This window comes from Camelus bactrianus, chromosome 26, assembly GCF_048773025.1.
Source record: "Camelus bactrianus isolate YW-2024 breed Bactrian camel chromosome 26, ASM4877302v1, whole genome shotgun sequence".
In the NCBI taxonomy this organism is placed as follows: Eukaryota; Metazoa; Chordata; class Mammalia; order Artiodactyla; family Camelidae; genus Camelus; species Camelus bactrianus.
This window is the reverse complement of record NC_133564.1, coordinates 31518400-31545238: the sequence shown is the minus strand read 5'-3', so window position 1 is coordinate 31545238 and position 26839 is coordinate 31518400. Positions and strand designations below refer to the sequence as shown.

At 50.0% G+C, this 26839-nt stretch overlaps 1 long non-coding RNA gene across 1 annotated transcript; it reads left to right on the top strand.

The window, feature by feature from the left end:
* LOC123617784 (uncharacterized) lies at positions 1–26111 on the top strand. Its single transcript, XR_006726018.2, has 3 exons — positions 1–3780; positions 21272–21492; positions 25821–26111. It is a non-coding gene; the product is annotated as an uncharacterized LOC123617784 (long non-coding RNA).
* The last annotated feature ends 728 nt before the right edge of the window (positions 26112–26839 follow it).

The following is a 26839-nucleotide window of genomic DNA, read 5'->3' as shown; positions in this document are numbered from 1 at the left end:
ATGTGATCCTCTGACTACAAAGTGGAACTTGGGAGTCTAGTGATGCGGGACTGAGAACCAGAAAAGGGAAGTCATGTTCAGAGATCATTTGATTTATTTTTTGATTGAAGTATAGTTGATTTATAATGTTGTGTTAGTTTCTGGGGTTCAGCAGAGTGATTCAGTTATACACATATATATTCTTTGTCAGATTCTTTTTCATTATAGGTTATTACAAGATATTGACAATAGTTCCCTGTGCTATGCAGTAGGACCTTGTTGTTTATCTGTTTAATATGTATTAGAATCTGCAAATCCCAGACTCCCAATTTATCCCTCCACCCTCTCCCCCGCCCCGGTAACCATAGTTTATTTTCTATGTCTGTGAGTCTGTTTCTGTTTTGTAAAAGTTCATTTGTCCCAGTTTTCAAAGGTCATTTAATGAGATAGCAACCCAGATTTCTCAACTCCTATTTCAGAGTTTTTCTTCCAGCAAGCTGAATTAGCTCAGCTGGACAAGAGGTTTCTACGAAGAGACTGTCCAGAGGAGAGAAGTGTCCTACCCTGGCCCTGCCTGACCCATCGCAGAGTTGGGCAAGCCGGGCCACCTCCTTCAAGCCTACTGGCTGTCTTCCATGATGGCAGACTCTGGGGAAGGGCTCCTGGGGTGGGGGGCCCCTTCTCACTTCTCCCTTCCTTGTGGGACCCCGTACTAAGTGGAAACCTCACAGGCCCTAGGTGATGCTCTCCAAGTTGTCTATGTGACTGGGCCCCTGACAGCGGCATGCTTGCAGACTCAGATCCAGGGCTGACTCCAGTCCATGCAGAGCCAAAGGCACCTTCTCTAGGGAAAGGCAGCCACATAGCCAGGCACAGGGCTTGGAGAGGAGCCTTGATAGCTGTCAGCCTCCCCTGCTCCCTTGGTGCCTCTGCGTGTTGGACACAAAGAGAACAGAGCCAGGATGCCAGTCTCCCCACCCATGGTTAGGCAGGGAGTTAGGGAAGTCACCTCTGGGAGGGGTGTCCCCCTGTACAGTGCCGGCATCCAGCCTGATTAGGGAATTCATCCCCCGCTGTTTTCTGGGCTGTTTGGGCCTTCTGAAGGAATGAGCGGCATTTCCCACCTGCCCTCAGGGGCAGCCAGGGCTCTGTGTTCTGGGGAGCTGGACCTCCCTTGCCCCCGGGGAGAGACAAGCCTTGACTTGTATAGGGGAGGAGCCAGCTGATCCCAGCGCGGGGCCTCTCAGATTGAACAGAAGGTGGGACTTGTTCCAGGGAAGGGTGCCCAGAGGGCAAGGATGAGGGTTCCTGGGCCCCTGGGGGGTGGGGATTGTGCTCTGCCCGCACCCAGTGGCAGGAGGTCCAGGACCGTGGATGGAATCACTGTGGAGATGTTTGGGGTGGACTGGAAGCATCACTTCCGTAAGGGCTGTGAAGGTTCCTGGGGCTCGCTTCTTGGTCTGCAGGGAGGGGCCAGGAGCAGCAGAGCCCCGGCCTCGGAATGGACCACACACACCGGCCTGGACACTGAGCGTCCAAGCGGTGATGACAGGTGCTGAGACAGGGGCCCCACCCACTTCCTCCCCACTTCTGGGATTTTTGTCTGACCCGAGAAAGGAAGTGAAACTGACTTAGAAGGCTGAACGAGGTTGAAGCTCATTTAGAAAAATAAAGAAATGGGTTGTTTTTTGAGGCTGCGAATTTGTGGAGTAAATTCACACAGTGTACAAGTCCCAAGAGAGGCTTGCGTTCACCTCCAAACCAGCCCACGGCTCCTCTGGGTCGTTGTCACCAGGACATACTTGTAGGTCAGCCTCTCGCTTTCATGTGTACTTCCCCCAACACAATGCAGTCAGACTGTTCTCTTGGAAAGTACTTTGTTTTTCAAAGAAGCCACTTTTTTTTTTTTGCATTTAAAAAAATTTTTAAAGGTTACTCTCCATTTGCGGTGATTACAAAACATTGGCTACATTCCTTATGTTGTGCAAAACATCCTTGAGCCTGTCTTACACCCAACAGTTTGTACCTCCCACTCCCCCACCCCTGCACATATTGTCCCCATCCTGGTAACCACTAGTTTATTCTCTAGATCTGTGAGTCTGTTTTTTGTTTGTTTGTTTGTTGTTATATTCACTAGTTTATTGTATTTTTTCAATTCCACATCTAAGTGATATCATACAGTATTTGTCTTTCTCTGTTGGGCTTATTTTGCTTAACAAAATGCTCTCCAAGTCCACCCACATGGCTGTGAATGGCAAGATTTCCTTCTTGTTTATGGCTGAGTAGTACTCCATTGTCTGTTTGTACCGCATCATCTTTATCCATTCCTCTGTTGATGAACACAGGTTGCTTCTGTATCTTGGCAACTGTAAATAATGCAAAACAGCCACATTTTAAAAAGTTTTCATCTGATTTCACCTGCAAAGTGTTTGTGGGGATGTGAGAAAGCTTACAGAGGGATTTGCTTTTATTCCTCAAGGTCCATCTTGACATCTGGGGAAAATGCTGGTTCCTCTGCTCACCCAAGACACGGAGACTGTGTCCTCGACTTCTTGAGTTTGAGGAGCTCTAGAATAATGAGAAAATTCTAGGATCCGATTGGAGTGGAGAGAGGGACTTGTCCTCCTGACGATTGGAAAGGGCAGTGCCCAGTAAGACAGCACCTCTGAGAATAGTGCCCGCCGATGTCCTGTCTTGTCTCCACGTCTTCCTCACCATGCCGGAGCCTTTCTGGGCAATTTCTCAGGGCTCTCCTGCAATCTTACACCTCAACCGATGGCAGGGGTGGGGGTGGTCTCTGCCTCTGTTTTTTCTTGCGTACCAGAGCGGGCCATGCTGTGGCCTCAATTCTCAGACCTTAATACCATCTTATATAGAAAACGTGGTAAAAGGAGAAGAGGTTATTCTTTCTGCAGAGATGAAGGCTGCAACCAATCCAAAGTATTACTCTCTCCGAGCCCTCCTTCACCTGCTAAACCTGAAACTGACTCTCAGGGTGGTTTTATAAACCTCAAATAGACATCTTTCCAGTTCTACATTCTGCTCTGAACTGTTTTCAAATATATATCCTGGTCCTGAACAAAACTCAGACCAGAGTAACCTCACGCTCATTTCAACCTTCGTTACTATTCACTTTGAGCCTCTGATACAGAGAAATGGAAGACCCTCCTTGGACTCTCTTTACTGTTTTAGCACCAATCTCTCCCTTACTCACCTGAAAAACGCCAAGGGTCTGGAGCAAACTCTGCAGAGCCAAGATTTACCACATCGACCCGTGCAAAGCCTCTGGGAGGCGCTGGGTCTCCCTGGTCCCCACGCCAACAAAAGGCAGCATTCCTGGGCTGCCTGCAGGGACTCGTGGCTCCTGGCCAGCTCTGCCCCTCTAGGACTGGCTGTCTTTTTCCCCCTACACCCTGGAAATGAATGTCTGGAGTTCTCCATTCTGTCTCCTTCATCAGTTGACCAGAGCCTGGCTGTAGGAGGCTCGTTTCTCTGTTGTGTACCCTCCAGGGCACTCTTGAGGACACATCAGTCCAGAGTCTTCTCTTTCTAGGGACCCCGAGCCAGCTGGCTGCCCCTCCTCCCTCCACCCCTGGGGTCCGTTGGCCGTAGTCCCCAGAGCGCGAGTTCCAGCCAAGCCTCTGCTCCCCCTCAGGTTGCTCCCCAGCTCTTTCCCTTTCCTCTGAGCTTTGTTCTTTCTCTCTTCCATCCAGGCAGGGTTCCTGATCTTCTCCAGACAGTGAGAGCCATCCTGAGCCCCAGCGATCTGGGAAGAAAGGAGAAGGGAAAGTGGCTTAAGAGGTGAGGAAAGCACGCGGCAGACGGTGATGGAGGGCGTACTTAGAGCTGGGCTGGCTGTGTTTGTTGGATGAGGCTGGACCACGGGAAACAGTGCACAGTGCTCAAGGATTAGCAGAGACAAACCCCAGCAAACACTGGGGAATGTGCAGATCTTGCCCTGGTCACTTCCAGGTAAATTATTAAAGTATTGAAATTTCCCTCTAAAGAAGAATTAATGGGGAATAGTCTGCAGAAAATCAAGCCTCTGTGAATTTTTGAGTTACCTTCATCTCTTTCGGTTTTCGAAAGGAGGGGTAAGGGATGTGGGGACCTCCTGCCCTGACCTTAATTCTTCCTCCCAGGCTCAACACTGCAGTGTGGGAGCCTGGGGAGAAATAAAAGGAAGAGGATGTGAGGCACAGTCAGATAAACGCCTCGATTATTAGGAAAGGAGGTTAAGGGGTGGGGAGGGAATCTGAAAATAAGCTAAGAGATTCCATGATGTGTGAAAACCCAACCAATAACCAGGACAGACAGCAACGATGAGGAAGAGAAGAGGCATCAAAGGCACAGTGGAACCGCTAGAAAGCCTGCTAATGAGCTCAGGTTTTACAAGCACACATACAAAAGATGGAAGGAAGAGCACGTGACCTGGCCCGCCCGTATGAAACAGGTCAGAGGGGCTGAGATCACAGTGAGCTGTGCGTCGTGAAATGCGTCAAACAACACAGCGCACTCTTTGGAGCAAAGGACGAAGCTGCCGCTTAGGGGAGGCTGTGTGATGGCTAAAGAACGCAGGCGCTTCCTGTTTGAAGAGCCAAAAGGACTTTGGAGACCAGCTTGTCTGCTAGACTCTCTTCCCGCACTTTCTCTTGCCTTTTCTTATTTACAAACAGAAGCCCTCTCCCACCCCTTCCTCCTCTCTTGGCTTGTAATGATGATCCAGTCACAGAATGAATTTCCCAACCTCCTTCGCAGCAGAGAGGGGACCATGTGGCTTGTCATGGGCCAGAGGGATGTGAACAGAAAGAGGTCTGACGTTGTTAAGGGTCATCTCCTTAAAGAGCGAAGCCCCCGCCCTTCTTTCTCTCCTGTCTGCCTCCTTGGATCCAAAGGCAGAAGCGCGTGTGACCGCAGGAGAGGTGATCTGCTCGCCCGGCTCCTGGATGAGCCCTTGATCAGAGCGGCCTTAACTGCTCTGAGCTGCTTAAGTTTGGATTTTATGAGAAGGAGGTACACACTTCTCTCTTATTTAAGTCATTGTGTTTTGGGTGTTTTGGTTACAGCAGCTTAGCCCAATAAGCCTCAATGAACACACAGTTTCATCATTTCGCTTTGCAGGAGAGGAGGAGACCCAGCAAGTTCAAGTGCTTTAGGAAGGTCAAAGGGCTGATAAACCAGTGGTGAAGCAGGACCAGAGCCCAGGTCTCTGTTGTTGGTAGAATGTTCCTCTTCCTACACCACCTCCCTGCCTCTGACTCAGCACAGAACTGGTCGGTTACCTCCTGGTTAGCATAGCTTTCCCACGAAAGAGAATAATCTTCAACTTGGAAGTCGAGCAAAGGTTGACTAGAAGGAAATGAAGCCCAAGGTAGGGAAAACAGAGTTTCACTTTAGATCAGCTCAAGACTCCAAACGGTTGGGTGTTTGATGAGGTCAGTCATAGGGTTCAGAAAACACAGCCCTTCCTGAGAGCTACAGCCTCTGGGAAATTCTTTCTTCATCTACAAGCCATTGGCATATTTTTTATACAGAACCAGGTCATTTGAACAGACTGTATGGTGGCTGATGGAGCCATTATGCAGCTCAGGGCGAGACCTTCCCACCATGGCCAAGCTGGAGCTCAAAGCCCCCCTTCCGTGTGGTCCAGAGGAAGCCCCTCTTCTCAAAGCATCTTCTTTGTCCCTGCCTGTGCCACAGCACCAGAATCCACTCCTAGAGACGATTTCTTCAAACCCTTTTCTGTCTTCCAGAACCTTCTCCTTTCTTAAGGCTTTTCATTTGTGCATGCAGAGAACAATTGTTGAGAGCCGATCCAGCAGGGTAGGCCCCAAAATAAACTTCACCCACTGCCAGCCTGCCTAGCCCAACCCTATGGAAGGCACTCTGATTTTTGCCAGCCCTGATGGTAACACGAACAGACCAAGCAGGGCCAGACTTGTGACAGCAATGACCAGCCACCTAAACTGGTCCCTGCCCCTCCCCGGGGGCCTTGACTCACAAACCCAGTCATTCATCTTCTACGGTTCCTACATTCCAAACTCTGAATCACCACCAGCTTAGTCACTGTGTTAGGGCTCTCCAGAGAAGCAGAACTGGTGGGAAGTGTACATACAGTTGTCCGTTGAACAGCACGAGGGTTAGAGGTGCTTACCCTCCGCATAGTTGAAAATCCATGTATAACTTTACAGCCAGTCCTCCATATCCGCTGTTCTGTATCTGTGGATTCAACCAACCACAGATCATGTAGTACTGTATTTACTATCAAAAAAAAAAAAATGTGTAAGTGGAATTGTGCAATTCAAACCTGCGTAGTTCAAGGGTCAACTGTGTATAGGAAGAGACTTATTACAAGAAATTGGCCTTCATGTCCCCAAATCTGCCGGATGGAGACCCAAGAGAGCCCACAGTCCAGTTCCAGTCTGAGTCCAAAAGCCTGAGAACCAGGAGAGCCAATGGCGTAGTTCCAGAGCCACTGGGTTAATTCCAGAGCCAATGATGTAGTTCTAGCAAAGTCTGGCAGGCTCAAGACTCAGGAAGCATTTGAGTTCCAGTTCAAGTCTAAAGGCAGGAAAAAAGCCCATGTCCCAGTTTCAAAGCATTCAGGCAGAAGGACTTTTACTCAGGGAGGGTCAGCAACTTTGTTCTACTCCGACCTTCCATGGGTGGGGTGAGGCCCTCCCCTATCAGGGAGGCAGTCTGCTTTACTCCGACGACCAAGTGAGATGTGAACCTCATCCAACAGCAGTGGCACCCACTCAGAAACACCCAGAATAATGTTGGACCAAACATCTAGGCACTCGATGACCCAGTCAAGTTGCTATAAAATTAACTGTCGCAGTCACCAGGGGATTGGTGTTCTGTTGGGAGGTAGGAGTGAGTGGGATGGAGGTGGGGGTGGGGATAAGGGCAGAAAAGTAAATTGTTTCTGAGTGTGACAGCCAAAGTTTATGCAAAGTACGTGTGAGCATTTCAAGTCAAGACTCTTGGAGAAGCAGAACCCTGGATTTTCAAACACTTGCAAATTGAGCTCCATATTACTCTCTGACTCTTTGACCCAGCACACACAGTCTCTCTCTCTCTCTCTCTCTCTCTCTCTCTCTCTCTCTCTCTCTCTCTCTCTCTAGCTCTCCCACACCTCCCTCACCTGTAGATTCATGAGAATATGGTTGTTGTCTAAAGTCACTGAGTTTTGGAGCAGTTTGTGATGCTGTGTTTTTGTGGCAATAGGTAGCATTTACAATTTAAATAATAAACAAATTATAACTGTGATACTTGTCGTGAAGGAGGGAATGGGGGAACTATGAAACAGATAAGAGAAGAATTGACCTCATCTGGAGGATCGAGGAAGCTTTCTCTGAGGAAGGGACACTGAAGCAGAGACCCAGAGCTTGAGTAGGAACCAAGTGAACAAAGTGATGTTGGGCTGAACGGAGAGACATTCCAGGCAGAGGGAATGTAAAGACCCGAGGCTGGAAATGCATAGCACCTTTGGAGACCTGAAGGAAGGCACTGTGGCTAAAGCTGGGGGAGGGTGTGGGTGGGGAAGAGGTAGGTGTCATGAAGATGAAGACTATGAAGATGAAGACGATGAGGATGAAGATGATGAAAATGATGAAGATGACGAAGATGAAGCTGAAGGTGATGAAGGTGATGAAGATGAAGAGCTTGGCAGGGGCTCCACCATGAAATGCTTGGGAACCATGTTAAGCATTTTCTTCTTTTTCTGGCTAGTAATAATTGGGACTTGTAAGGAATTTTAAAACAGGAAGCAGTATGATCAGACTTGCATTTCTGCAGCAATTCTCAGCCTGGTGGGAAGAATGGATGTAAGGAGGACGAGAGTGGTGTTGGGCTGTCTTAGCAGTCCCAGGGAGAGATGATGGTGACTTTGATGGCAGTCTAGTGCTGGAGATGGAGAGCAATACTGAGGAGACATTTGGGAATGAGATGACATGTAGGCTGGGGAAGTGGCAGTGGCAAAAGCATTCCCCAGGATTCTGGACCCGAACCACTGGTTAGTTGGTGGTCCCATCGCTGGTATGGAGAAAACTGGAGGAAGGGTATATCTGGGAGAAAGTTAGGAGTTCTTGGGCAAGTGATAGCCTCTGAGTTTCAGATTTTTGTCTGTGAAATGGGAATGATACCTCTACTTTAGGGTTGCTGAGATCAAATGACATCGTGTGTGTGAAGCAGCTTTGGGAATCAGAATGCTGGGTTCAAAGGAGGGCCTTGCTATGGCAGTAGAGCTAGAAAGGGTGGATGGGAGAAACAAAAGGTTGATGAGCTGAAGGGGCAAAAGGACAGGCTGACCTTGAACCAAATCCATTTAGTCTTTTTGGGAAAAACCAATGAAGGAAAAAGAGCCAAACCTTGAGTCCTCATCCAGATGTTCTGAGCCCCAGGGGGCCCTGCCCTTTGTAATTTCTTCAGGCTGGGAGCAGAGAACAGGTCCCACTGCTGATGACTACCATTAGGACACACTGTCTCCGTTGGTCCCAGTCGGGGCAAGTCTTCTGTGCACCATGGAAAAATCCTTGAGGTTAGAGCCTGCTGGTGCAAATCTGGAGATGGAGGAGGCATGGGAGCTGAGGGGCTGATGAAATCCTGCTGTTTAGAATTACACAACTTTGACCTGCTTCACATGTGACGGTCTCGGCTGCCTGCTGTGCTCCACAAATCACACGTTCTTGTGAGGCCAATCTGGGATGATTTTTATTTGTTGAAAAACATTCATTGACCTATCCTTGCATATACAGCCCAATGTCAGCAAATGAAATTACTGCCCATGCAGTTGCTGAGGCTAAAAACATCAGAGTCCTGAATTTCCCACTCCTTTGTCCTCCCACCTCCCATCCATCGTTAAGAACGATCAACTTTACCTCCAAGATGTACCCTCAGTGCCCCATTCTCCTCACACCCACTGCCATGACTCAAATATTTTCATCTGCAGACACTGCCCCACATCCAATCCCCAAATAGCAGCTCGTGTTACTTTTTTTAAGTATTAAAAATTCCGCTTCACTCATGTGCTTCAAAGTCCCCATTGGTTTCCCCACCAAATTTAAGATAAAATCCAAACTCCTCATTATGGTCCATGAGGACCTGTGTGATCGATCCCATGTCCACCTCTCTGACCTCAGCTCACATCACAGGATGATGCTGAAAATGTTCACTCTCTGGTTCTGTACATCTCTTCAATTAGAGTGGACAACTGGCCACTCAGAATAGACATGAGCCAAAAAGACAAGCACATGGGTCCTCGTGCCGCTGGCCGAGTGTCAGGCGGGCTCATGTCGTGAGTTACAGCCATGTCTGCCTCTGGTTCCTCAAACTAAGACGGTTATTGCTTTTGAGTTTTCCATAAGCTGTCCCCTGCGCCTGGTACCCTCACCCTCCAGCCTCTCATGAGGCTTAAACCTCTTTGTCCCTTGAGCCTCAGCCCCCAATTTAGAAGGCTTTCAAGGGCCCTCCATCTACAGTGCTCCCCACCGCTTGACCAGTCTTCTCCTCACTGAATCTTGTGATAACTTACCTGGTTGTCTTGCTTTTACCTGTCACTCTCCAGTAGCTCGAAAGCTGGAGGAGAGAGGGTGTTTGGACCATGGGTGTATCTCAGGGCCTAGAACAGTGCCTGGCACAGAGTGGATCCTCAACCAACGTGGCTTGTATGGCAAGCGAGGTGGGGGGCACTTCCGAGGAGTGGGGCAGTGTGCTTGGCCCCGGCCTGGACTGGCAGGAGTTGCTTCCAGTTGTGTAGAGTGGAGAGCAGGGTGGACTGTGTGCAGAGGCCCCCTCAGTCTGAACTCAGGGTGATAGAAGCAGGTGATAATGCCAGCTCAGCAGCCTTGTTAAAGTAAGGACAGCTGACCCGGGTCTGTAGGCAGGAGAGCATGAAAAGTAGCTGCTTTTAAGCACTACTTACAATTGCCAAGACATGGAAGCAATCTAAATGTCCATCAACAGATGAATGGGTAAAGAAAATGTGAGGTATATATACAATGGAATACTATTCAGCCATAAAAAAGAATGAAATAATGCCATTTGCAGCAACATGGATTGACGTAGAGATTATCATACTAAGTGAAGTATGTCAGACAGAGAAAGACAAATATTATATGATATCACATATATGTGGAATATTTTTTTAAAAGATACAAATGAACTTATTTACAAACCAGAAATAAACTCACAGACATGGAAGAACAAACTGTGGTTACCAAAAGGGAAATGGGTGGGAGAGAGAAAAATTAGGAGTTTGGGATTAACAGATACACACTACTATACATAAAGTAGACAAACAACAAGGGCTTACTGTATAGCACAGGGAACTATATTCATTATCTTGTAACAACCTATAATGGAAAAAGGGTTTGAAAAAATATATATGTATGTATAACTGAATCACTTTGCTATACATCCGAAACTAACACAAGATTGAAATCAACTATACTTCAATACAAAAAAAAATTTGTTTTAGAAGACCTGCTTAATTTATATTCTTTTCACCGCAGGGCCTATGAGGATAGGTGGTCAGCGAGCTCACTTGGAAACATGAATCCCATCCTCCCACCAAAGTGTTCTTTTGAGCTTTGCCCTGAAAAGTTTCTGGTACCCATTCCAGTGTTGGGGGACAGAAGGTCTCCCCACACCAACACCAATTCTCCAACACCAGCTGGGTGTCCTATGAGTCAACTCGCTTCTGACACTGTCTGCCCTGAGATACCATCAGATCCCACAGGTTGAGGGGCTGAGACCGCCCTCTTCCTTAGACTCCAAGTGCGAGTCCATGTTGTCACCTGTGCTTCTAACTGACGGGTTATAGATCAGAGGTTCTCACGTCCTCCTCCCTGGGCTCCATTAATTTGCTGGAGCAGCTCACAGGAATCAGAGAAACGGTTTGCTCTCTAGATTACTTATTTATTATAAAAGGCTGTAACTCAAGAACAGCCCGATGGAAGAGACGCAGAGGGCTGGGCATGAGGAAGGGACACAGAGCTCCCATGCCCTCCCTAAGTGCCACTCTCCCCGCATCATGACGTGTTCACCAACCTGGCAGCTCTCCAAGCTCACTCCTGTAGGTTTTCACGGAGGCCTCCTTGCATCAGCACGATTGATTAAATCATTGACCATTGGTAATTGATTCAACCTCCAGCACCTCCAGCCTTCCCAGAGGTCAGGGGTGGGACTGGAAGTTCCAATCCTCCCATCACGTGGTTGGTTCCCCTGGCAACCAGCCCCCGTCCTAAAGGGACCTAAGAGCTTTCCAAAAGTCGCCTCATTAACATAACAAAGACACCTTTAAGATTCATCACTCAGGAAATGCCAAGGGTTTTAGGAGTTCTGTGCCAGAACCAGGACAAAGACCAAACGCATCCTTCTTATTATAAATCACAATATCACAGCCTCGAAGAGGATTTTTAGACACAAAGTCACCTAATCATGTTGATTCTTTTAACAGCCCCCTAGATGGCGACCCAGTCTTTACTCTCCTTCCTTCCAGTCTGTCTCACATGGATTGCAGACGCTCTTCCAATGACAACGGCTTTCATCAAGTCCCCAGTCAGCTTGCAAGTGCCAGTTGCCGTGAGCTCCGGTCCAGACCTCGCATCCTGGTACCGCTGTCCCAGCCCCCCTGGGCTTGGGGTCAGGCGCCCTGACTTAGCATCACGGCTTACCCCTGTACCCCTGTGGGGCCCTGGGCCAGCCATGTCGCCCCTAGGAAGCTCCCTCTCCTTACCTGCCAGGAGAGCAGGGATGCCCCAGTCACCTACTCTGCGCTCAGAGCTCTTCCGCTTAAAACCCCCCAGCAGCGCCCCCTGCGGAGAGAAGGAGAAGTAGCACAGTCCGCTCCGAGCTTGCGAGTGGGAGTTGGAGCGGACCTCCTGATCCTGAGCAAGAGTTCGTGTTCCATGAATCTGAATGATTGACACGTGCCCTTTCTATTTCCTCTAGTTCTTTATTTTTTAAAAAGAATTTTTAAATAACTTTATTGTGGTATAATTTCTGTACAGAAACTGCATGTATTCCAGATGTACAATTTGATGAATTTTTATAAATGTATGCACCCATGAAACCACCACCATCATCAAGATAGCTAACATTTCCATCACTCCCCGAGAGGTGCAAATCTCGAACTCCCAGTTTATCCTTTCCCACCCCATTTCCCCCCTGGTAACCATAAATTTGTTCTCTATGTCTATTCATTTGTGTGTTTTGTGTAGATTCCACATGTGAGTAATGTATTATTTCTCTTTCTCTTTCTGGCTTATTTCATTTAGAATGATGAACTCCAGATCCATCCATGTTGCAGCAAATGGCATTATTTTATTCTTTTTTATGGCTGAGTAGTATTCCATTGTGTAAATATACCATAGCTTCTTTATCCAGTCCTCTGTCCATGGACATTTCTCTAGTTCTTTTTCACCTAGTTCTGAGAAGCGTAAGCACTCACCTGCCAGAGTGGTCTGGCTGCTCTCGTGGTCCTGCAAACAGAGGCAGAATTGCTGGGAGGACCCTCTTGAAAGGGCCAGGGTGCCCCCGACAGACCTGAGGAAGGGCTGAGTGTGCCCCAAAGTGTGGGGATGGGGAGGAGGGGGCTCCTGGGGATTTGTGGAGCTCTGAAGATGGCATGAAATAAATGAAGAAGGAACTGAATCTTTGGAAAACAGCTAAGGAGTGCAGAGGGAGTTCCAAATAGCTTCAAAAAACAAGTGAAAACAGCATTAAATTCAGAATCAGACAGCTTTGGTGCCCGCCTCGGTTCTTTCTGAAAGGGGATATTCATAGCGCTGCCCCAGAGCTTGCTCCATTCTTTCCTGGTTCCTGCTGGAGTGTCTGAGGGGGCCCATGGGTCCCCCAGAAGTGCCAAAGTCTGATGGATGGATAGGGTGCGGATGGGGGGGGGGGTGGCTGGTTACACAGGACCAGCCTGTGAGGGAGGAGCATCCGGACCTCTCAGAGCTCCTCAGCAGCACGCCCCGTCCCTCCACAAATATTATTTTTGAGCAGGAAGGCTTTTGGCAAGCCCCATCTCCAGCTCAAGTTCTGTATTAAATCCCAATAAGGAGCATAGTTGAAAACAGCCCCCTGGGGTTGGCCGTGTGTCTCAGGAGGCACGTGCAGATTTCTGAAGATTGACTCCTACTTGGGGCCAGTCGTGGTTGACATTGTGAAGTGGCGATGCTCATGCCAGGAGAGCCCCGCTCCCTGGCCCCACCCCTCATCCCTCTCCCTGCCTCCTCCCCCATCTCCCCTCGCCTCCCTCCTTTCCTCTCTCCCTCCCCCCATACTGTCCTCCCATTCATATCCATCAGTAAAGAATCTGAAGCTTGATCTCACTCAGGTGTAAGTGACTGATGATAGTTGATTGACTCCATGAGATTTGACTTGACTGTGGTCCAGACCTTTTAGCTAAAGAAATGAAAGCACACCAGGCAGTGTTTTAATCAGACTCTGATCCTCAGGACCTGCTGTCTCTTGGTCACATGGTCACAGTCCTTAGGTCTAGAAGGGGGTTAGTGATTATTTGGTCTAGGGGTCCCAAAGCAAGAATCACTTGGGGGACCCAAGAGTCTGCATTGTCACCATGTCCCTCGGTCATTTGAAACAGGCGGTCCAAGAACCAGGCTTGGAGAAACATACTGATCTGGTCCCGCATTTGATGGGTGAGGGGCAAGCATGGAAGAGGCGCTCCCCAGGCTCCCCTCTGCCTCGCTCAGCACCAGCACAGGTCCCAGAGTGGGTCGCAGTAGCTGCCTCAGCCGAACTGCCAGCACCTGCCACTCGGTGATTCATGAGGGCATCAAATCTTTGAAGCTATTTAAAAGAAAAATGGCCAGAGGGAAGCCAACAGCACAGCCGCCTGCCAGGCAGCCTGTGGAGGGCAGACCCTGGTCCAGCCGGTGGGGCTGCAGAAGGGGCCAGATGCCCTCCCGGCACCGCGGGGCTCTGCACACCTGACGGTCTGCCCCTCTGGGGCCCCTGCCCACCACCCACCCAGATCTAGAACGTGCCTTTCAATAGCCAGGCTTCTCCGCACAGCCCCCAGCTCCTTTCCAGGGGTCTTGACCTTGTCTAGTTCAGCAAGAGTTTTCTTCCCAGCCGGGTACCACATGTACCCCTAAGCCTCCACATCCACATCCAGGTCTAGAAGGCAATTCTTTCTTAAGCCAGAGAGAGAGTAAACACTGAGAAACGGACACAGCCTCCCACATTTTCATAAAATAGCAACCAGCCAAAGGTGGCATTAACCTGTTACTTGAATGCAAGGGCCCAGTCTTTTCTTGGCTTCAAAATAGCTCCGTCCTCTGCACGCCTGCATGAGCACTTCCTATAGGAAGATGGTCCACGGAGAGGGGGTCCTGGGTTCCCACTGTGAGGGGGAAGCTGTTCTGGGCGGTAAGTTACTGTTGTTTCTCCTCGAGACCTGCACGATGTTAGCAGATCAGGGACTCCCTCTCCTTCGTCTTCCTCACCCTGTCCTGCCTTCTCTGTAGTTTTGTGCCTTCCTCTTCGAGTGGAAAGGCCATGATTCTGCAGACAAATGATCTGAGTGAACCGCTCCCTCATCACATGCAAAAGTTTTCTCATTGAATTTCCCAACATCTATTTTGGGAGAAGTGACATTATCTCCATCCTCCAGATGAGGAGACGAAGGCTCGGAACAGTCCATCAGCACGCCCAAGGGCAGCCGGCTGGCAGGCAGGAGAGGGCGGAATCTGAGCCCAAGTCCGTGAACTGCACTGCTTCTCTCCTTCCTAGGAGACCGCAGCGCTGCAGCAGGTCCCTAAGAATAAAACGTCTGCCTCACGGTTCCCTTATTTGGGGAAGAGAATGGTGGCCAGCCCATTCCTCCTTTGCAGGTCCGTGAGGCTGTTTAGGTGGTTAACCAAGGAGAGAAAAACAGGCAAGTGCAACCAAAACAAGCCAAGGGATAAGCAGGGAGGGGCCAGAGAATCTATTTTTGGGCACATAGTAGGTGCTCAGTGAACAGCACTCAGTGGCCGGATGGGCGAACCTCTAAAGCAAATATGATCAAAGTTTCTGAAGCTGATGACAGGAAGAGACAGCAGAGAGATTTTCCAGAGTACCCAATTTAGGGACACTCCTGGAAGAAGTACAAATTAGGATAAACAAAAGAAAGTACTGCCGTTCTGAAGGTAGTAAATTTAGAGAGGAAAGTGAATTTGTGTGTGATGACTCCATAAAAAATGACCAGGGGCAACATCTCCTGCCTCGGAGGCCAAGGTCAAGTAGAAGAACCAGACCCTCCCCCAAACCTCCCCCCTGCCCCAGGGCTGAGCGTGCATCCTAAATCCAGTGTTAACTCTAGAAATTTCCCATCTCCTCCTTCAGGGCTTTGGCACATTCTTGCTCTGTGTTCTGGTTTTAGGGAGAAACCAGCTTGATAAACTACAGGAAACCTGTCTGAATTTTACATCCGATTTATAGAGTTCTAACTCAGGAATCCATGGGGAAGACTGCTAAATGGGCCATGTAATCTACTTGGAAACAACATGTCCTGGCTTTTGTGTGTGTGTGTGTGTGTGTGTGTGTGTGTGTGCCCGTGCCTTCCTTCTCAGGGTTTCTGTGTTTGTAGTGGGGGATGGGATGCAGGGTGCAAATTCAGTGACTTGCTTATGTGTGACCAATACATTAGTTTTCTTCTAGTCCAACTGGCCAGGAAGAAGGACCTTCCTTCTGAGGCCTGGTGGCTACGGTTTCCTGTAAGTTTCTTCAGCCTCTGGCTCCTCGCCTAGGACCTTGGGTCTGGCCCCCAAAGCAGGGCAGGTCTCAGTGACACCCTGACTCGGACCCCACACCCTCTTAGGAAGAACTGCAACCTTGCAGGGACTGCCCGACGAGCTTTCAGATGCCCTGAAAGTCAGATCCACTGTAGGGCACGCTGGGGTTCCTCTGGGCACACACCTATCCCTCCAGGCTCTCAGGCAATCCTGGTTAATTTCCTTCTCTGGCTCTGTGGCAAGAGCTGGCAGGTTGGGGCAGCCTCTTTGCCCATTTGGAGAGCAGATTTTCCTGGCCTTTTTGCTGAATCTGGACTCCACTGCCTGAGCTTCCTTATTTTGCTAAGTTTGGGGCAAACGATTTGAAGCACATCCCCGCCACACACACACGCCACCGTCCACTTTCTGCTGCCCGATGTGGCCTCCATCCACTTCTTTCAGCCTTTCTGCACCCCATCTTCAAGGATCGGCATTCCCTGTTGGACCCACCAGAAGACGGTTCTTCTCCCCTCCCGAGCCCCATAGCACGAGCATCCTCGGACTTGGATTTGACACGTGTTATATCTTGGCAGCTGGGAGCCCAGCAATGAACGGATGGCAGTCTGAAATCGAGTAATTTCATAACATTCATGAATGTTTAGTACGGGAACTTTGCCCAAGGTGTGGGAAGAGTATAGGAAAGACACGGCATGAATGTGCTGAACCCCAGGCTGGCATCCGGGGCTGCCTTCCCCACCCCTAAGCCGGAAGGAGCAAGGGTGGGACAGGATCAGGACCAGCCTGGCAAGACCCTTGCTGGAGGGAAGCAGCCAGTTTGCTGTGACTCCTTGGGAGGGACACATGAGAGTCAGTGTCATGGTCTTCCTGTGTTCCCTCCTCCTCATCCTGCCCGTTGGTGAACCCAACAGGAGGCCAGAGGATGTGAGCCTCCTGTCCGAGTTCAGATGGTTCCATCTCGGGCTTCGAGCAGGGTGGAGAAAAAGGGAAGTTGGATCTGGAAGCGAAAATAGGAGACAGGCGTCTGTGCAGGTATGAGACCACGGATACCATGCCTCACGGCCACCAGGACCTTTCCTACTGAACGGGACTGGCTTCTCAGTCTCGCCCCATACCGCATATTGTCAAGGTCCTGTGAGCATTTAGCTCACCTCCTCCCTAGCGAGGATGTCCTGTAGGTCAGGGACTGGGCCCTGGGCACCAATTTGTCCTCCGAGGCTTGACTTGGCAGGACCTACACTCTGATGGGCTCTGTTGGTTGACGCAAACACAGTCTGAGGCCAGAAGAGTCCTGGGTGGTTTCAGACAGAAATCTTGCTGATGTGAACCCTGAGCTGGTCCCTGATTGTGACCCTGAACAGAGGTCAGTTTTGTGGGTCTGTTTCCCTTGATGCTAAAATAAAGAGATTTGTTTAGATCAGGGGTTAGTAAGTTATGGTCTAGGGCCAGGTCCACCCCTCGCCCCGTTTTTGTAAATAAAGTTTGCCTGGGGCACAGCCACGCTCCATTTTTTTACGCATTGTCTACGGCTGCTTTCACACTGCAGGGCGGAGTCCAGTAGTTCCAACAGAGATCACGCTGTCCTCGAACCTAATACGTTTACTCCCTGGCCCTTTACAGAAAGGTTCGCCAAGCTCTGGTTCGATGAATTCCAAGCCTGTCTGGTTGTAGGGACGGGTCTGTGATGAGGCATCGGGCCTGGGAAGGCCTTGGATCTCACACGCCCACACAGTGGTGGGGAGTCTGTGGTTGCCCCCTGACCTGCCGCGGAGGTTGCTTGCAGCCGGTCTCCACATCCCCCGAGCCCTGCTGGGGATAGCCAGCGGGCAGGTGGGAGGACTGCTTGCCCATCAGCCTAGGGAGTGAGCACAACTGAGGAGGGATGGGAGCGAGGATGGATGCCTACCCAACCTGAGGTGTCTCCAGTGATGGTGGGAAACTGCTCCTCAGCCCACCTTTAGGGCTCCCTTCCCTCTGCTTCTCAGCGCCCACCCCCCGTCCTGTCCCCACGCCCTGCTTGCTCTCTGATCCCTGTCCCAGGCTGCTTTGGGGGAAACACAGGTGAAGACACGCTAGGTAGTTAATACACTCATGTTGCTCTCATCAACAGTCACGTGACTTGCGTTACTGACCATATTCTGCTGCAAACAACAATGTTGGAAATTCTAGCTAATTAAAAAGGAAAAACAAAAACAAGAACTTGCAACCAAGGTCATGGCGTATGGCTCTAGCAGATGGGTGGGGGTGGAGGGGAGCTGAATTCCATGAACTTGGAAACCCTGTGGACTTGAGTTCCCTTATCTGCAAAATTAGAGGTTCAGATTGCATGGCTCGTCCAGCTATCTACGTCCCCAAATGCTGTGAAATTGGAGCCAGGGTTGTCTTGCTAATCTTACGGCAGTGAGGAAAAGCAGACATTTACACAGTCTTCACTGCCAAGGTGTTTTTGTGACAATAGTGTTTTTTGTCTTTCCTAATGTGACGGTGGGGGGTTGGAAAGTAGTCTATAGTGAGGAAAGACCAAAACTCAGAATTAACTACCTTTACCTTTCTCTTGGGCAAACACTCCTGTTTCCCCAGTGTCACCCATTCCCTTCCCACTCCTGATCTCGCCTCTCCATCCTTGTTGGACTCATTTTAGAAACTCACGGTCAGCAAGTAGCTGAAAAATAATGGGTTGATCCCTATGTGCTTTGGCTTTTGAAAGCAGAAAAACCTAGCAAAGTCTGCCCAGGAAGATTAAAACAACTTAGTAACCTGGAATGTGATGCCTGTCTTTGTAAATTGTACCCTCTGTTACCAAAACTCAGGTCCGGCTGCTCACTGCTTGGAACCCAATACTTGAGAGGCAAGTATTGGTAGAAAGGAAAGGTTGCTTTATTCCAGAGGCCGGCAATGTGGTGGGGGAGAGGGTGGACTCATGTTCAGAGGCCAGCTTCCCCCTGCTGATAAGTAGGCAAGAATTTCTTTTTTTTTTTTTTTAATTAAAAAAACATTTTTTTTGGAGCGGGGAGGTAATTAGGTTCATCTATTTATTTATTACTTTTAGTGGAAGGACAGGGGATTGAACCTGGGACCTCGTGCATGCTAGGCATGCACTCTACCACTGAGCTATCCCCTCCCCCAGGTGGCAAGAAGGTCTAAAGGAGAGCTTTGGAGGGGTTACGGGGTGGGGGGGCTACATGCGGGGCAGCATACTCAACTCTGACAGTCATCCTGAAATTAGTCATGCGGTGGTCTGATCAGTGTCATCTTGATTGTTTTAAGTACAGTTAAACTTCAGTTCCAGGGTCGATTTTTTTTTTTTCTCCCATTTCTTTGAGGCCCGTTCTCGGAATTGTGGCAGCTTCTGTCATGGCTACAGTCTGGTTGTCGTGTAGTTAACTTCTTCCACCTGGTGGGGGTTTCAGTATTTGCAAAACAGCTCAAAGGATGTGGTTCAGAATATTATCTACAGCCCTTGAGGAAGAACTAAAGGTCCTCGACTTTGATGACTAAACTATTTTTATTTTGTTTTGCTTGACTCTTTCCCTTTGTGTCTGCATTTTTTTTTATTTCTCTGATTGAACTTATTCTTTGACTAAAGTTTATCTACAGACAAGAGGCAGGCGGAGGACATGGTGGGGGGCCTGTCCTGAGAAGACCCCATAGGGTCCTGCTCCATTTCACCCTTTACCCCAAAACTCAAGGGTTTGAAGGAAACTTTGATTCATAATAAAATCGTAATAAATATGATTTGGTCATAACAAGCAATAAATATCATAGTCGTAATAAACACAAAATGCAAGTATCTATTAAGCACCTGCTGTGTGCTGGACCCTGTGTTAAGAACGGGGAATATCTGGTGAGAAGAGACTGTTTATGGGGCAGGGGTCATTGAGTAAAGAATCTCTCCAATAACCAGAGCATCGGGCACCCATTAGGGGATGGAGGAGGGAGAGTTCAGTGTGTGGGAGCCTGAGGACAGAAAGGTGGGTAGAGGAACTGGGGACCAAGGTGGTCCAGGCACCGAGGCCAAGGGGAGAGTGTAGGGGGCCGGGCTGGAGACTCGGAGGTGAAGGAGCAATCATTCATTCACTCAGCAAACACGCAAATAATCCCTCCCAGGTCTGGGCGCTATTCCACGCTCTGTAGCTATGGTGGTAAGTGAGACAAAGGGCTTGACCCCTAGAGCCTTACATCCTAGCCAGGAAGACAGATCATGAGCAGGCAAATGAATAAATGTGTAATAGAATTCCGGCAGGGGTTGAGTGCTAGGAGGGAAAAGAAAGCCTGGAAAGGGCTAATTTCAGAGAGTGAGGTCGGGGTCTTTTGGATCCCATGAAATACCTCAACACGGACCAAGAGCAGTGCTGGCCCCGCAGTCTCCGTAGTAAGCCAGGAGGAGCAGAGAGCAAAAACCCCTTCCTTATTCCGGCCAGCAGAGGCGATCGGGGCAGAGCACGACTCCAGTCTTCCAATTTAAAAGATTTATTTTCAGTCCTAGCAAAGTAGAAGCATGGGGGGAGGGGGGGAAACCCCAAGCAAGCAGGTTATAGATACAGATTTTAAAGAGAGAGAGAAGATGCGCGTGGAGGCCTTGGCTTGGCGGACGGGGGGTGGGGGGAGGTCTTCAGCCCTCTCTCAGCTGGGGCCCAGTGGGCCCTAAAAGGGAGGGGAGTGGCTGTGGCTGAGGCCCTGGGCAAGCTGATGATGGCCCTGCAGCGGGTCCTGAGAGGCTGCTTGGAAGGGGTGTGGGCCTCTGGGGCGTCCAAAGTGGGCAGTTCCGGGCCCTGGAGGGAAGGGAAGGTCACAGGGCCTTCCCTACTACCTTGATGTTAAGTGGTGTGTCCGGGTGCCCAGCCCACCCCAGCCTGCACCCCGAGGGTATCAACTTTGAGGCTGGGCTGCCCCTGTTGACAGGAGTCTGGTGTTTGGGAAAGTGTTCCTTGAGCCTTAAGAGGGAGTATCTGACCCCTGCGGCTCCTGAAGATTCCAGGAGTCCAGTTCCTGTGAAAGGATGTGCTCATGAGTCTGTGTGTGTGAGTATGTGTGTGTGTGTGTGTGTGCACATCCCATGCACGCGTGTTCATCTGTTTAACACGCATCTGTGCGGGCGCTGGAGGAGGGCGGTACCCGCTGCCTTTCCCAGGAAGCTAACAGTATGCAGTGGGGTGAAGGGGGCACCAACGGTCATGATTTAGGGTAAGTTTAAGATGCCGAGGAAGACACCGCACTCAGTTTGGTAGGTCGGGGATCAGGGAAGGGCTTCTGGCATAAAGTGACCAGGTGACATCTGACACAAAGGACAGGGGTGTGTGTGTGTGCGTGTGTGTGTAAAACAGAGAGCGCTCTCAAATTTAGGATGTCTTGGGGATTATGTGAACTCAAAATAAAACTCAGTTTACAGGCGAGCTCCGTGTGCTCCCTCTTTTTATGGGATGGCGGGTATGCAGGTCACAGACACTATAATGATCACATGGTTTCTCAGTTAAAATGTTTCTTTCTTTGACTTTGTTAGTAAGCTGTTTCCAGTTGTGTTCCTTTGTGCTTCCTATTTCTCACCATAGGAGGCCCCGTGGGGTGCGCTGTTACAGCCCTAGACGTGTAACACAAGGGGCTCCTGGACCCACAGCCAAGGTTGGATGTGACAGCTACTCACTCCAGATGACGAGCCTCGGGGCTGGTGTCATGGCCGAAGCCCCGGACACACGTGTTTGAAATCAAGATTATCCAGCATCATCCAGTTCGTTATGCCTCGGGGAGAAATTGGCAAAAACAAATGTTCTGGGTAAGTACTTTTTTCTGATCTGTTTGCTTAGAGTTTGCTGGAAAGTCCTGTGAGTCCAAAGGGCTTTAGGAAGAAAACACTTGGGAAAATGTGGCTTCGGGGGCAGAGGGTCCTCTGGGCGGGCGCCTTGTCCCCTTCGTGTCCACCGTGACCTTCATCGGGAAGACAAATGGCTCTCCTGCTCAAATCAGGAAAGAGGCGTGGGACGGGGGCAGGTGGGGGTGGAGAGAAACGATGCAGTCAGTCGGGAACACCCCGTGAAGGGGAGTGTCAGTGATCTGGCCAGACTTCTCATGCTTTCCGGAGTCTCTGAGTTGCAAGTCATGAAGGTTCTCTGCCAAGCCCCTGCTTACCTGCTCCAGGGCCGGCCCTCAGCCCAGAGGGGCTGTCTCCTCCCGTGCCGGGAAATCAACACGTCCCGGCAGGTGGGGCAGGACACAGCCTGGAGCGCGGTCCCCAGGTCCCCTCTACGCGTGGGCAGCTGGGGGAGAAAGCTGCCCTCCCAGACGCCATCGTCCTGGTGACCCGTGAAACCGTGGTGCCACCTGATGGCCGAGACAGGGAATGAACTCCGAGCTCTTGGAGGGACAGGCCTGGACGGTCCCAGGGGCTTCTGCTCCAGGGCGCTTGGGATTTGGCGGCTTTGACCTCGGGATCCCACAGCTCTGAACAAGTCATCTCTAAATGTGCCGGCTGCAGGGAGGGAGCCCACGGGCTGCAGAAAATATTCGAGCCGGAGGACCCGCTTTGTGCTGGGTTCAGTAGTGTTGTGGGATCAGGGAGTGTGTGTGTTACTGACTCCAGATTTGCCCTGCTCACCACATGACAGGCCAATAAATCGGAAGATGAGGTGTTGGGGAAGGGAATAATGACTTTATTTGGAAAGCCAGCAGATCGAGAAGATGGGGGACTCATGTTCTGAAGAACCATCTTCTCCTGAGTCATAATTCAGGCTCCTTTTATACTAAAAAGAGGAGGGGGTGTGGTTGGCTGTTGCAAACTTCGTAGTGTCAGAATCCTTTGCTCTTGCAGCCGTCCACGTAGGTCAGGTCATGATGGTCTTGTAAACCTCCAATAAGACAAATGTGATTCTCTGTTCTGCAACTTTTTATCTTTATATGAATGGAAAGCGTTACACCCTTAAAGGTCAGAGCCTTGAGAGTGGGCTCTCCTGTCCATTTCAGGCTCTAGGCGACATTCTTTTACAAAAGGTGCAGAACCAGCATGACTGAGCCCAGGAAACAGAGCACAGGGTCAGAGCCAAAGGAACAGAGCTAATATGGAGTCAGATTTGTTCTTTTCTATTTCATGTGTGTGTGTGTGTGTGTGTGTGTAAGGGAAGTCATCAGAGACGAGGCTATAACTCTTGGCCTCAGTGCGTCTACACTCCACTGAGGTGACCAGGTTAACCCACAGAAAAAGGACATCCGGACGACGTAGTTGAATGTGGGTGGTGGTGCACCTGCTGCAGCCCGGACGTGCATCCTAGGAGAGGGGAGGCCAAGCCCGGTGGCACACGGAGGGGCGGTGAGCCCGGGGCAGGGCTGCAGCGCGAAGAGGAGTTGGGATGTGCAGGAGGTGTGAAGCATCCCCCTAGAAAAGTCAGCAGCAGTGGGCAGAGGGTGTAGCTCAGGGGTAGAGCGCACGCCTAGCCCTCATGAGGTCCTGGGTTCAATCCTCAGTCCCTCCATCTAAATAAAAAAATAAGTAAATAAAATGTAATTATCACCCTCCCTCCCCCCTAAAAAGCCAGCGATGGTTGATGAACTCCGCCCTGGGCCTGGTGGTCTTGCTCTTTCAAATGTGTTTTCCTCCTGGCCTCCCAAACCGTCCCATGATGCCTTTGAAGGAGGTACGCGGGGAGGCGACAGATCCCCGTGGCCCCGTGTGCCGGCTCGGGTCTCGAGTTGGGGGCGCAGACAAGGTTTGCACAGATGGGAGTGAGGTGGGGGTGGGTGGGGAGAAGGGCTTCTAGGCCAGCAGCGCTCCGCACTTTGTGGTGGGGCGTCCGTGCCAAGGGTGGTCGGGGGTGGGGCGACAGGTGGGGGGGGGGGTGGATCTCCAGACCTTCCTCCCTAACGTGGGGTGAAAAACTCACTGAGGTTTTGTGCAGATTCAGGGTGATGGGTGATACATGGAAAAGCCAAAAATGCATGAGTGTAACAGGATGTTATGACTGAGCTTTTGACCCAGATGTGAGTCTCAGACGCCCAGTGGACTGTGAGAATCCATCAACCCGGGGGAAGTGTCAAAACAGCTATTCAAGCACCCACTCCCTGATTTCTTAGCTCCTCCCTCCACCATGGGAATATAAAAAAGGTCCCCAGCATGAGAGCGGGGAGAGGCATTTGTGAGCGGATTTGTGCGAGCCCAGAGCTCTGGGGCTGGAATAGACCTGAGAGGTCATCCTGTCCTCGCCCCATCTGACAGCCCAGGAGACTGAGGCCGGGCACTGCAGGCCCGCTTGTCTCCAAGCCACATCTGTTGCCACTCTTGGGAGATCTCCAGTGCATCCAAGGTGAAGGAACCTCCGTCTGCAGCCAGGAGGTGGACCCTGGGGCATTCAGTCTTTCCAAGGAGACCATGGGATTTTATATTCTCTTACTGACCCACATCTCTAGTGAAAATCCAGGAGTCAGGGGCTCCTAGTGGGTCTGGGAAGAAAGAGGAAGATTGTTTTTGTTTTGATCTCCTTAGAGCTATTGATGGGAGAGATAAAAAGTGAGGAGAGGGGTGTGGAAAGGCAACTTGACAGGCTCCCCTCAATACAAAGGACTCAAAAAACCCTCCCCAGTTCCCCCTCCTCCAGTCCCTGTGCCTGACAAGCACTGGAGCGTAATGAGACTTAACGTGGCTGGGGCTGCTCTCCAAATGCCGCCTGCCTCCCTCGGCGTCTCTCTGGCTGCCTGGGTACCACCTTTACTCTTGCTCTGTGTTAAGGATCCATTTTTAGGGAGATTTTAATGGCCAGTTTCGAAGGACTGTCTCTTTGGGGGCAGCGTGGCTGGGATCAAGTTTAAACCACCTGCTTTTCAATTTTAAAGAGAAAGGAAGACGGGGTTCATCTGAAATATGCAATTTCTAGCCAGCCAAGCCTTGACTCGCCCAGAGCGAGGAGGCAAAAGGACCTGCTCCTGCAGGAGGCCCAGCTGTGGGCCTCAGCCAGAGAAGAGACAGCCCCTGTTTGAGACCCAGTCCAGCTTGGTCTTCGAGTTTCAGAGCCCGGTGTCTCTGGAGTGCCGTTTCCTGTCTGTGATGTAAGCTTCAAGCTCTTGGTGTGTATTTTGCACTCTGAAATAAACAGAGCACCTGGATTTAATCAGTCAGACGGGAACAGAGTCGGGCTCCCAGTCCCCTGGAAGTGCCCCTCGCCAGGTAAGGGCCGTGAGGTAGTGAGTCCTGGACCATTTGGTTCCCTGTGGACTGGTGACGACTAAGCACTTGGAGCCGACTCTGGCCCCAGGGTCTCTTGGGGGCACTCCTGGACTGATCTCTGGGACCTTGCATGACCTTGGAGGGCAGGGGCCAAGGGACCTGTAGCACCTGGCACGCAAACCGCTGGCTTGAAGTTTCAGTCCGTCAGGGGAGCCCATTTCATCCACCACGTTGGACCTTCCACCTAAAAAACATTCTGGCACTTTTGCTGGATTTTAAAAATGTTTCAGGAAGAACTTGTTTTCTTCCGAAAGAAAATCTTTGCTTTTGGACGCCTGCTTCTGGGTTAAAGTCCTGTAGGAGGGTGGCAGGCTCCGTTCTAACCCTGGACCACCTCCCCCCACCCCACCCCCGACTCCCCCGCGGGGGCACCCGGGCCTGGCTCTGCTCGCATGCGCCGTGCTGCAGACACGGCTTTCAGAAGGGGGAGGCCAGTCCCCCCAGGGGCCCCACGGTGAACTTCATCTCTTCCTGTGATAAGATGCTGAACCAAAGGCTTGTACGAGCATCTGGAAGGGGGAGCAGGGGTGAGTAGATGCTGATGGATTTGGTACAGATGGGGCGTCCTCCTGTTCCGGAACCAGCCTTACGGAACCCTGGTGGGTCCTCGGTGCCTGGAGTGGTACCCTTGGGCTCTTTTACCACGGCCCTCTCTGCATCTCCTTGTCGGCAGGATGGAGAAACGAGGGCAGATCAGGAGGAAACCGTGCCTTGACCCACTGATGGGCCAGTGGACCCTGGAGGGGCCGTGACCATTGGCCCCAGGCCTGATGTATTGTTGTCCTTGGCACCATCCCCTCCCGACATTTGATTAGTTATTTTGGAACAACCATCATTTTCCTTTTCTTCTCAGTTCGATAAAGCGAATCTATGATTTTGATTTTCTTTCTCAGGTAATTTTCCGAGGTTGGACCGAGAGCTGCAGGGAAGGCACACGTTTCCCCACCCCCGGCTTTCCCCCTCTGCGTCCTTGTCCCCTCCTTGTGTTGGTTTTCTGTCAGGTCGAAACTCAATATGAAAACATCCAACAATCTTTACTTTTATTTTTATTTTTTTATTTTTTATTTTTATTAAAGTGTAGTTGGTTTACAATGTTGTTTTAATTTCTGGTGTACAGCATAGTGATTCAGTTCTACATATATATATATTCCTTTTCATATCCTTTTTCATTAGAGGCTGTTACAGAGTATTGAATATAGTTCCCTGTGCTCTATAGTAGGACCCTGCTGTTTCTCTATTTTATATGTAGTAGTGTGTATCTACAAATCCCAAACTCCCAAATTACCCCTCCACCTTCTCCTTTCCCCTGGTAACCATAAGTTTGTTTTCTGTGTCTGTGAGTCTGTCTGCAACTCTGATTTTTTTTTTTAATGCAAAGATCTAGGGAAATTATTTTAAAAGTTGAATTCTAAATGTTTGAAACATACCTCATAGTTCATAATGGATAATGGTAAAAAATGCCGATTTGGGGATTATTTCTGTCCATGTGATCATATATCAATAGAAATAGAAAACATTCAAATACCAAAAAAAAAAAAAAAAAAAAAATCCCCCAAACCCCCAAACCTTACAAAATCCAGACAAACAAAAAGCTGTCAGTGCAGTTTATCCTGTTAACTCTGTGCCCAAAACAGAACTGTCACTTCCCGGTGACAATTGCTCTAAACCAGAAGGATGCTGTGACTCTCCAAAAATCATCAACTGAAGTTATTCCTACCTTCAAAATGCTTATCAAATCCTGGGTTTCTGGTATCTCTTGGAATACATGTAGACAAAACCTGAACTGATTTCATTTATTAAAACCGATCAGATAGCAGGAGGAAAAGAAAGCACGTTCTCTTAGGGGAGAAGGAATCCGGTTTCTGTGCTTGAAGCAAGTGAGAAAGTTGTCCTTCCTCACCTCCTGTGATCA